This window comes from Triticum urartu, chromosome 5A (genome assembly GCF_056163025.1).
Source record: "Triticum urartu cultivar PI428250 chromosome 5A, HENAU_Tu73, whole genome shotgun sequence".
NCBI lineage: Eukaryota > Viridiplantae > Streptophyta > Magnoliopsida > Poales > Poaceae > Triticum > Triticum urartu.
Genome location: NC_141877.1, coordinates 544,874,312 through 544,886,930, shown reverse-complemented (window position 1 = coordinate 544,886,930; position 12,619 = coordinate 544,874,312). Strand labels below are relative to the sequence as shown.

Here is a 12,619-nt window from a genome sequence, read left to right as displayed (position 1 = left end):
TAAAGGTTGGATTTGCAATTAGGATAAACATAGGTGAGCCCATTGCGTGTCAAGAGTAGACTTGCAACTGGGACAAAAGGGGCCGGGCCCCTAGTTGCGTGTCAATGATGGACTTGAATCTAGGACAAAAATGGGCCAAGGCCCAGTTGTATGTCAGGGATGTACTTGCAACTGGGACAAAAGGGATCGAGCCCCAGTTGTGTGTCGAGGGTGAACTTGCAACTGGGACAAATAATGGGTTAGAACCAGTTGCGTACAAGGGTGAACTTGCAACTAGGACAAAAAATAGGCGAACCTAGTTACATGTCGGATGTGGACTTGCAGCTGGGACAAAAATGGGCCAAGACCCAGTTGTATGTCAGGGATGTACTTGCAACTGGGACAAAAGGGTCGAGCCCCAGTTGCCTGTCGATGGTGAACTTGCAATTGTGACAAATAATGGGTTAGAACCAGTTGTGTACAAATGTGGACCTGCAACTAGGACAAAAAATAGGCGGACCCAATTACATGTCGGATGTGGACTTGCAACTGGGACAAAAAACGGGTCAGGCCTCCACTTGGTCCTGACCTACCATGATTGCTTTCAGGAATTTGTTTCTCTCATGTCATGGATAGAAGGCTTTGTTGTAACAAAGGCATTGCGGTTTCTCTTAATCGAAATCGAAGAGGGAGCTCTCTTTATAAAAATAAATAATTGTGACTAATAATGGTGCATCTTTGAGACTATGCGTGCATCCAAGTGATGGATTGTGGACAATGGACGTAGGAAAGAATATGTTGCGAACAAATCATACTGACATCCGCTGCTCGACTTTTGATTTCTATACATACTAGCAAAAGAGCCCGTTGCAACAACATGCTGAAAAAACACACACCCATAACCCAATAACCATGACTCAAGATCACGTCCTTTATTTCAACATGACATCTCATCTGAGCCACAAACATGTTTGAATGCGGTCAATCATAAGGCGTCTTTCTCCCCATAAAATGAGAAATCTATTGTTTTCTCATGTGAGGTTATCGATGGTTTCTTTTTTCTCCAATTTGATTTTGCTGAGGTGTTCAGCAATTTGAATCAACGCTGATAAGAAAGAAAGACCGATCGTGCGCTATTGATTAACATTGCACCATAAATTGTATTTTTTAAATATTAATAGGTAAAATAACATCACATTCGAATTTTACACATTTTTTCTAATCAAACTTCATACTTAATATATGAAAAATGAAGTTAGGGCTCAAGAGACAGGGATATTTTAGAAGAGTATTTGCGGTCAGTGGCTATTGTGGTCTTCAAAGCCTTGTATGATAAGGGCAGTTTTTTTGCTTACCGTTGGTTCAGTGTATTTTTCAATCTTCAACGGGGGTGTACAATTGAAGGAGGAAGAAAACATTTACTATGTAATTTTATTTGCTAGTGGCTGTTTTGTGTTTTGTTGTCTCCACATTCTACTGTCTACTATTTTCCTCGAGAAATTTCAGTTCTAATATGCTCTTTGGATGACTTTTCTATACTACTTATAAAAAAGCAAACATTATTTTCTCTAAGTGCACCCCACAAAACGTATACGGATACATTATCACCGCATGATTACTCCTACTAAACTCAATCTAACGGCTAGCCTTAACCTAATATGTTCTTTGTGTGCACTTAGCAATTTACATTGACTGACCGTACTCCACCGCAGATCTATACTACTTATAAAAGAGCAAACATTATCTTCTCTAAGTGCACCCCACAAAACGTACACGGATACATTACCACCGCATGATTAGCCCCACTAAACTCAATCTAATGGCTAGCCTTAACCTAATATGTTCTTTGTGTGCACTTAGCAATTTACATTGACTGACCATACTCCACCGCGGAGGAAAATATGAAAGTCCACGCCTGGTCAATTATGAAACTATAATCAGGGACACATCCTATTAAGAAACTAATCACGGGCTCATCTAATTATTAGAAAACTAATCACAAAGGCATCCTATTATTAGGAAACTAATCACGACGCATCCTATTATTAGGAAAATAATCATGCGCATCCTATTAGGAAATTAATCACGGACGCATCTAATTATTAGGAAACTAATCACTGACGCATCCTATTAGATAACTAATCACAAACGCATCTAATCATTTAGGAAAACTAACCACGAGCGCATCCTATCGTCTCCTATCATGGAATCGTGATCGCGAGTCGCCTGCCGTCACCGGCCCACCATCCACGTGAGCCACAGTGGGAGACACGCGAGGAGGAGCCACGACCTCCTCCGAACACACACACACGTGCCGTCGCCGCCTTCGTCTTCTGCCTGGAGGCCAGGTCACTCTTCTACTGACTGCAACGACTTCGTCCACGTCCTGGGCATGCTCTCCCGGAACCACCGGCATCCGCGTCGACTTCAGTTCCGTCCACAACACCCACGCTGACAACCACCCACCGCCGACGCCCTTCAAGTGGGGGCAACCCTGAGTATCCTGGATCAGTATAAGCGGGCCAAAAAAAATTGAGTGGGGGCATTCGCCTCCACAACCGTGCATGTAGAATCGCCTGGTCGCCAACCATCGTCCTCCCTTGGGCGGTGCAGGTCTCGGCCACTGCGCAGCAGGTGAAGCTAATCACGGCCCGTTCTCACTCACCCGTAGCCACCGCCGACTCCCTCAGCTCTGACACGTGCTGCTCCTGGACACGCTTGTCCAGTATTCACGCATGGATGACGTCGTCCAAAGACATCCTACCTTCGTCGGACGCTGGAACTCCCCACGCCCCGGTGCGTGGAGGCCGCCGCCTCAAAGCTGGACGACTGACTCACCTGCATCGACAACGCCGCCCAGCTGGTGAGAGGCCTTAATGACGGAGACGCTTTCCTTCACGCGAACACGCCGCACGCACGCACTAATCAGGTAAGTACCGAGTGTTGTTTTTTTACTGTCATCTCTACCTCACCGGTGGTGTCACATCTAGAAGTACAGGAACTAGAGATGAGGCAATGAAAAACAGAGTAGCGCTGGAGCACATACAGTTGGGTTTCAGGCAACCAATGCCTTCTTTCTTTGTTTCTTTATTTTTCACTGATTTTCGCGTACCTGCAACAGACATCCTTATTTTTTTAAGTACTGACTACCGGTTATTACATGATCAACTCACGACTACATAGTGAACTCACAGACAAACTCGCTGAACCAAGACCTTACTTGCAGTCATGAAATTACATTTGACTGAAAAAAATCCCAAAAGTTTGCATAAGTTTTAGTGAAAAAAAACTAAAGTTTGCATAAGTTTAACTAAAAAACCTGAAGTTTGCATAAGTGTATTTGTTTGTCCAGCAGATACATGGCAATTGTAATTTCACATGAGCATTTTCATACTGTCCTTATCTACAGTTGAGTTAACATATTTTCTTGATAGAAAATTTGGACCACATACAAGAGAAGCAAAAAATGCATGTTGGTTATAATGATGACGAATGTAGGATATTTTGTGGTCATGGTAAATTCTCATATCATTTATTTTATTTCATTATTGCATTCTACATTAGATACTACGCACGAACACTTTGGTAGAGGTGACGAGTTCGCATCATACAGAAAGACCAACCATGTTTCTCCGAATATCTTGAATCATGATCCTTATAACTTCATCTCTACTTCTATACTACTTATAAAAGAGCAAACATTATCTTCTCTAAGTGCACCCCACAAAACGTACACGGATACATTACCACCGCATTTTTTTGTCTTGTTTCACAGCTGATTCTATGCAGTCAAGACATCTTTACACTTCTCTATCTGACAATGGCTTCCTCTTTTCAACAAACCATATAGGTCTCTTCCCATTATTGTGTTTGACACTCAATTGTAATAATAATTCTTGACTGGAGTTTGTTGGCACTGAAACGGTTCCTTAGCTTGTCCTAAGTGACATTTAATTTCATGTGCGATTATACTTGCATAAATGTGTGCATATGGAGAATCATGATGAATCTTCTAAATAATTTTAAGTTTTATACATTGGGAAAAGTGGGTGGTCTTTTAATACAGGAGACATGTTGATTAAGGAGAAACGATATTTCAAATTATTTGTACGAGTAGGGAATAAGAGATTGTGTACTTTATAGGGAAATTTCAAATTTATGAATAAATTGTCTTGTATTAAGTTTAGTATAATGTGTTAATCCAAATAGACGTGTGTTGCATGTGCACACTTATTAGTCCAGTCTCAAAAACTGGTGAAGTCTTCCAGCCAAACGTCTGATCCGAGCGAGGGGTTAGGGTCAGCGTTAGGGCATTCGATGCCCGCGAGCCGCCGAAGACGCGCTTGCAGCCTTGCAGGGGGTCACCAAGCGCCAGCCGGAGTGAGTGACTAGAGAAGACGCATGGTCGCGTGGAGATCCACCTCGTCGATGTCGACATCCGGCCGCAACGGCGGTGCGCCGGAACGCCTCTCCGGCCAGCTAAACTTCCTCCACGGCACCAACGGTGCCCTTTCCTCCGTACGCGGGAAGCGCCGACAAGGTCAGCTCTTGAGTCTCGACTCAGAGTATGTTTGTTTCTAAGGACTTATTGGTTTAGGGACTTAAAAAAGTCCCTATAAGTTCCATCTAAACCAAACAGGAGGGACTTATAGGGACTTAAAGTGGGCATTTGAGACTTACGAAATAAGACTCTCAAGGAGGGACTTATAGGGACTTATAGTTATAATATGGTCTTATAGAGACTTATAAGCCTCAGAAATCAAACATGTAAAGACTTTTTAGGAACTTGGGACTTATAAGTTGAGACGAAAAAAGTCCTAAGACTTATGAACCAAACAGAGCCTCAACTGCCCAATGCCCGCCAGATGCTTGTGTTAATTCCCCTCCGTTCCCGCCGCGCTAGCTGGAGCAGCAGCTACCTGGTGTTCAACTCATTGGTGCGCGAGAGCCCACGATATTCTCCACGCCTGCTTGGCCTTGTGGTCTCTCGGGTACTCAGTCACACTAGCTAGCTGCTGAATATTTTGGGCCAAGTGTACTAGAATTAGTAAAATGTTTTGATGGTTGCAATTTTCTTGTATGCATCCGGGGATTGGGAGCCCACAAAACTGTTTGCCCAAGTCAACCCAAATATCATTAACCGCCCTTGTGCAATTTCAATTAATTTATACTAGGATTCATGTACGAGTTTAAGGAATCCATCGGGTGACCCAAGTCTTGCTAAATACGCCCAGGTTTTTGCCACTGATGGCTTTAATCTTTAGCAAAAGCCAAAGTAAAAGGCAAAAGGAGAAGAAGAGGACATCAACCAGGAGCAGGTGAGGAATACTAAATTACTACCACCAGCACGCAAGGCACAGCAGCATCAAAAGCAACAAGGTCCTCCACATTAATTCCATTGAGAGCCTAGCCTTCATTAGAGAAGGACCTGCTGCAGGTTCCAGTCCTATCTTTGTTCCTAGACAAGTAAACAACACTGCTGGCCTCGAGCAGACCAGGAGGCAAAACCACTGCATACATGAGTTTCTCGAGTGCTGCGCTATGGTGGGAGGAGTGGCAGCTGCGCGTCCTCGTCATCGGCAGCCTCTTCATCCAGTTCCTCCTCTACTTCTCTGACATGGTGCGTAGATCTCCTACCCTGGGCAAGTTCAGGATGTTTGTTTGGGTCGCATACATAGGAGGCGATGCTGTGGCGATCTACGCCCTCGCCACCCTCTTCAACCGCTACAAGCAGCAGACAGTGGGTGGAGAGAGCAGCGCCTTGGAGGTCGTATGGGCGCCTGTCCTCCTCATCCACCTTGGCGGGCAGCCGTGGATAACCGCCTACAGCCTTGAAGACAACGAGATGTGGAAGAGGCATGCCATGACCTTGGTGTCTCAGGTCACGGCCGCCTTGTACGTCTTCTGCAAGTGGTGGTCTGGCGAGAAGCGGCTACTGCAGGTCGCGGTCTTGCTCTTCATCGTCGGCATCCTCAAATTTAGCCAGAAGCCATGGGCCCTCAAGAGAGCTAGCTTCAACAGCATGGTGGCATCTGCTTCATCTAGGCAAGCACGGTGTTTGTGGTGGGATACGTGCTGTTACAGTGCTAGGGATATCCGTTTCCCAGATAACTGGTCCCAGTTCCAGGCAGCTTCAGAAGACGATGACCATTCGCTTAATCAATATGTGGCACTAGCAAGCAACTGCCCACCATCACAGATCCTCTCACCAGCAACCACACCTACTCGGCTCAACTACATCTATCTAGTGTTTGTTGACATCTCTGCCGCGTACACTTGTCGGCTTGACATGCGGGCAGCTTACCTGAGTCTTGATAACAAGGATGCATATTCTTTGCTGCAGTGTGACATTAGATTTATATTTCAGCTGTTGTACACCAAACTTGGGACAGCCACCAGTTTGGCTGGCATCTTGCCACTGATTTTGCTGCCGTTCCTCATCTTAGCTTCCCTGGCGCTCTTCGCCATGAGCCACAAAGATGACTACGATGACCAGGACATCAGGGTGACATACATCCTGCTCTGTTGCACTGCTCTGCAGGAACTCTTGCTGACACTGTCATTCTTGTGTGCACCTTGCCGTAAGGCGTATTCAGGCGCATGGCACAACATGGTTTCTCAGTACAACCTCATGTCCTTTTGTGCTCGCAAGAAGCAGCCCACCATTCTGATGAAGCTTGCTATCTGTGATTGTCTGAGGGATTACCTTAACAAGAATTGGTACATTGGGCAGGAACCTGCAGCTGAGCGGATTACCGAGTTGGTCCGCAAGCACGTGAAAGATGGATGGAAGAATTACATACGCTGCGACGCCGCAAGATACAGGAGATTCAACGATTTCAGGGGCCAGAGGGCCCTGAGGAGGCACCGTCGTCTGCTGGGGTGGAGTCTGAGGAAGACGTTCGATGAGAGCATTGTTCTCTGGCACATCGCCACCGACCTCTGCTTTCACGACCCCAACAGCCCCCCTCAAGGACAAGGAGACGTTAATCGAAGTGGTACTGCTAGGGAGATATCAAATTACATGATGTACCTGCTTTCCACTCACCCTGAGATGCTCATGCCCGGCACCAGACCGGTTCTCTTCGCCGCCGCTATCAGCAGCATCGAGCGTATCTTGATGGATACCCAGGAACCACTCCACAGTGAAGAAAATATCGCACGGAGTATTGTCAGCATGGTTGCAGAACAGCCATCCACATGGTATAATCCTAGTTTGATTGACAACGCATGCAGCATTGCTAGGGCACTGATGGAGTTGGAAGACAGTGAGAGGTGGAAGGTAATCCAAGGGGTGTGGGTGGAAATGCTGTGCTATTCCGCCAGCAAATGCAGGGGCTACCTGCACGCCAAGAGCCTGGGTGAAGGTGGTGAGTACCTCACCACTGTTTGGCTCCACTGGTCATTAATGGGGATGGAGACCTTGGCCGATAGGCTTCAAAGGCCAGAGCCTCTGCTAGAAGACGATGAAGAAGTACAAGAACAAGAAGGGAGGGAAATAGGAGTAGAAGAAGAAGATGATGATGATGAAGAAGAAAATGGACGCTCATTGTCTTCCTCCCAATCCATAGTCGGAGGGGATCAATCTGGAGCTGTTCGCCTGGTCGTAGTGAATATGCTAAGAATGTGGAGATGTTTTTTCGGAGTTTGAAGTGACAGAGATATTTATGGTCTAGTTGTTTATCTTGTTTACCAACTAGCAGTTTCCGGTTATTTATGGAAATATCACTGATGATCCGTTCATATTTGTATGCCTTGCCATTGTCATCACTTTTTGTCCATTACCATCAAATCAGCTAATTAATCCCCCCCCCCCCCCCCCCTCTCTCTCTCTCCTAAGCTCCTAAGTGGTGGATGCATTCATCTCCCGGCCCGTTGTTTGTAAGAGTGGATTTGGTGTAATTTTAGTCATTTGAACCGATTGATGTAATAAATGTATTGCCACCCAAAGGTCAGAAATTGCAGTGTTGTTTTTCTTCCCAATCTATGTGATTCTATAACTATGTGAATATGTGATCTTACCAGATATATGCATGCTTGGGAGTGGGAGGGGGTATAAAGAAGGAATTGCTGCTGGTGAAGTACCAGCAGAAGAACCTGAGAAATTATTGTCTCTCTATTCTATTTGCTGTTGGAATACCCGTGTCTGCATTACCAGTCTGCTGTTGGATTCTGATTTGCAGCTGTATCGCTATTGCGCAGAGCTTAATGGACCACAGCTGCTGTTAACTGCCAGTTCAGCTCAGGGGAAATGGACATATCTGTACAACGGTCACCCCGTGTTATACTTATACATGACGTTCTTGGGTGTCGTACCTTGTGAAGATTACGATAGCCAGCCACACCTTGTTAGTGCATTACTGCTATCTAAATGTCGGGATTTTGTTGTTGCAATTTTGCTGTGTCAGAAAGCAGAGCGTTCAACGATGCCACCAAGTTTGGAGATTCCTTGCACTTGGAGAAATTTATATCAGACACATAGGATGGGGACAGTGGCGGACCTAGGATCTCAGCTAGCTGTAAGGAGGAACCATCAGCTAGGATGGGGCTCGAAGATGCCGTTCGACGAGAACGTCCTCATCTGGTACGTCGCCACAGACCTCTGTTTTTATCACCCCAACACATCCTCTCAAGGCCGCGAAGGACAAGCCACGAAACGCAGCCGGGGGATGTCCAACTATATGATTTACCTACTTCTCATTCGTCCTGTGATACAAATGTTTTGCACCAGAACGGATTTATTCTCCTTGGCCAGTGATTTTTTTTTTTTTGGAAAGCAGCAAGGGACCGCTCGACTCAGAAGAAATTCTTGCACAGGAGATTCTTAACATGTCGATGCAACCCACTGCAACTGATGCATTCAGACGCGCACACACTGAAACTGATATGGTTTCCAATGCATGCGAACTCACCCAAGAACTGATGGAGCAGGGAAGCGAGGAGAGATGCGTGGACTGGGATCCAAGGTGTGTTGGTGGAGATGACTTGCATGCCAAGAGCCTGGGTGAAGCTAGGTTTCTGCATTCATTAAGAAGAAAAGAGTACATGGGAATGGAGGCCTTGGCAGACAGAAGAACAACTGGGTGCCTTTTATTTCTTTCTGCACACGGGCGTCAGCTAGGTACCTTTTATTTACAGCCATCGGCGTCTTCCACAAGAGTCAGAGACAAGCTTATAATGCTGAAGATGTCAAGGTTACATATGCCTTAGTTCTGTTGTACAGCAGTGTTGGAGGTATTCAGCACTGCCGCTTACTTACATACAATTAGTGATCTTGAGGAAGTCAGTCCGGCCGGGTTCTCAGGTTGCTAGCCCATATAAACAGGCAAATAGAAAGGCTATACAATGGCTCTGGGTAAAAGACCTGGGTGCCTTCTATGAACGGGCTATGGCTACCTGGTTACGGTAGGAAAGTGTAAGTAGGCCAAAAAAGGATGCCATGAATAATAATGGACTAAAGCCTGACCTTCATACCCTACTGGTATGTGCCTTCAATGATGGGGTACTCATAAATAGCTTCATAGGCCAATATAATCTGGTGCAGTTCTTCACTCTTAACAAAAGGCATTCCAGGATGATGTGCATCATGTATTTCATTAACTGCAAGTACTTTCTTGACCGACATCGGTCCATGAAGCCTTGAAACTCATCCTTTCCCGTGACGGAGTTGGTTCGTAAGTATGTGAAGAACAGATAATGTTGAAAGTTACTGGAAGTTGAATGATCGCAGGGGGCAATGGACTCTCCAGCCCAACAAATGTGACCAAGATCTGTGTTCCAGCTTAAGGAGGCCATTTGATGAGAATGTCCTTATGTGGCACATCGCCATGGAATTCTGCTTCTACTACATGGGTCCATCAGTAGAGTACCAATGGGCAACGGCTCTGTGTATTCAATATGCCTCTGGTCAAGGGCATATATCTGTTGTCTGGTGTGAAAGATCTCCTCATCACGGAAGAGCCTTCCGTTTGGTGCAGAGAAATCTCCAACTAAATGATGTACCTGCTGTTTGTCCATCCTGACATGCTATTGTCGGGCAGTAGGTGGAATCTATTCACAACCGCTAATGCTGAACTAGAGAATATCCTCAAAGATGATAGTCCATCGCTTGAGAAGTTCCTTAACTGTGACGAGCCTTCAGTCATGGGGATCCTCAAGTGCAATCAGGCATTCCTCAAGTTCTTCACAGGCAAAAGGCCATGTCTTGAGGAAACTGAAAGAGGAATTATGCAGACTATAATTGCCAAGGTGCAGCCTGTAGAAAAGACAGAACAAGTTTTTGAGCGCACAGATGCAAATACACAAGAAGGTTTTATCCAGGATGCATGGAAGCTTGCTAGAGCATTGTTGGATTTAGGTGATGAGAAAATTTGGGAGGTGATTGAAGGTGTGTGGGTGGAGATGCTCTGCTTCTCTGCTTCTCTGTTTGTAGGTGCCGAGGCCCGAGGGTTCCTACACGCCAAGAGTTTGGGCACCGGCGGGGAGCTGCTCACATATATCTGGCTCCTGCTGTCGCACATGGGGTTGGAGACCTTGCCGGAGAGGCTTCAGAGGACGGAGCTTTTAAGTGGAGAAGGAAATGCCGGCGCCACCCCATATACTTCCCAGGTCAGCATCCCCACTGGGGAAGCCACTGTTTGAAAACCCATTTCTGTCTGCATTTCAATCTTAGTTGCTTATTTGCTTATTTGTGGAAGCTTCTTGTAATTCGTTCATTGTGTATTCCATTTGTTGTTTTGCCAAGTTTGGAGATATTATAACTATGTGAGTATGTGATCTACTGGAAGCGAAGATCGACCACCCTTGTGATGCTCAAGGCCTCATGAAGCTACAGCTGCTGCTGGCGCATCTGCGCCTCGACCTCAAGGAATACTTTGAACTGAATAATCTGAAAAAAAAGCACTGGTCCAGCTTGATGCCTGGCAGTCTGTGTGTCGTGTTATTTGAACTGCCAGATTAATTAGCTCTTATCTCTGCAATGACCATGTCCCGTAGTACGGATCCAGATTACTCCATGCATGGATGCCTGTCCTGCGTTGAATTCTGTTGCATATTTGTTTGTAAGAGCGGATTTGGTGTGATTAGAGCCATTTGAACCGATTGTTTACCCTGTTGATAAATGTATTGCTACGCAAATGTCAGAAATTGCAGTGTTGTTTTTCTTCCTCAACCTCCATGATTTTATGGCTATTTGGCTATGTGATAGTATATGCTGGAAAGGTGCTAGTTCTGGTGATGAAATACCGGCAGAGTAACCTGAGAAATTATTGCCTCTTTATTTACATTAGAGTTGGAAATAACCCATGTCTGTATTAGCAATCTGCTGTGTTTGATTCTGATTTGCCCAGTCAACTTATTGCTGCTATCCAAATGTCATGATTTTTTTCCTTTTATTTCTATATCTATAAGATTTGTTGCAATGTTGCTTCATCACAAGAACAGAGCGTTCAACCATGCCAAGGGTGGAGATTTCTTTCTTCGCGTTCAGAGAAATTTATAACTATGTGATTTGTATATATCAGACACATGGTGGTAGAACCTCATAATGCAATGCAGTTTTCCTCCCTCGAATCATCCAGTGCTGCTGCTGTGTCGCGCCATCCGTAAAACAGAGCGTTGATGATGCAAAGATAAGGTTGCAGCTTGCTTGCATATGCAGGGAAATCTTATAACTGTGATGTACCGCAGGTAACCAAAGACATGGGGATGGAGGACCTCGGCCAACAGGCGTCAGATGCTGGAGCATCATGAAGAAGAAGCCGATGCTGGCTGGCGCGTCTACCTGTCAACAAGATGAAGAAATACCAGCTGAATAATCTGAGAAATTACTATCTGTTTATACATGGGCATAATCCTGTGTCTGTCGTACACATCTGCAGTTCCACTCGTTTATCTACTGATCGCGTGCCAATGTTGGCGTGTTTCCACTATCTGCACCTGCCTGCAGCTTAATGAAACTACTCCAGTTGCCCTGAAATGCCTGAATGACGTAATATGTTCTCGACACGCTGTTGATGTAGTACTGATGGATGATGCTGCCGGAGAGGATGTGGGCATGTTTGAAACACCATTATTGCTCCATGCTACTGCACAATTATAGTGTTGAACGATGCTGTTCTTGGGTGCACTCACCTATATATGTGCGGTTCCTACTTGTGGTGCATGGGGTACGGAGACCCTGCCGGAGAGGATGCAGAGGAGGAACCACCGGCATCGCTCCGCCGACTTGCTAGGTCAGTACTGCTATACCTCTCTCGTGTTTTCAATCATACATGTTGCTTATTTGATATCTGGTGGAAGATTTGTCTTGGTTGTTCATTGTCATGTGTTGAGCGCCGGGTGTGATTTCTGATTGCTCATGCTCGTGAGCTGAATAAAAGCCAGTAAGTGCATGTATGTTTGGCGGCGGTAGTGGTCGTTTGATGGTCTAAAAATCACAAATGTAATTTTATTATATTTAAGATGATTTGTTCTTCCGGTGAACTTCTATAATATATGTATGCCTTTTCGGACAAATTATTAGTGCCATGTTTCCTTTTGTTTCTTTCTTTTCATCTTTTTATTTTATCATTTCTTTTCTTCTTTTCTCAGGTTTTACTTTTCACTTTTTTTTATTTTTTTAGAAAACACTTGGATACTT

General features: G+C 45.2%; 1 pseudogene; it reads left to right on the top strand.

The window, feature by feature from the left end:
* Nucleotides 1–5,406: 5,406 nt before the first annotated feature.
* LOC147972699 (uncharacterized) lies at nt 5,407–11,730 on the top strand (annotated as a pseudogene).
* Nucleotides 11,731–12,619: the final 889 nt, after the last annotated feature.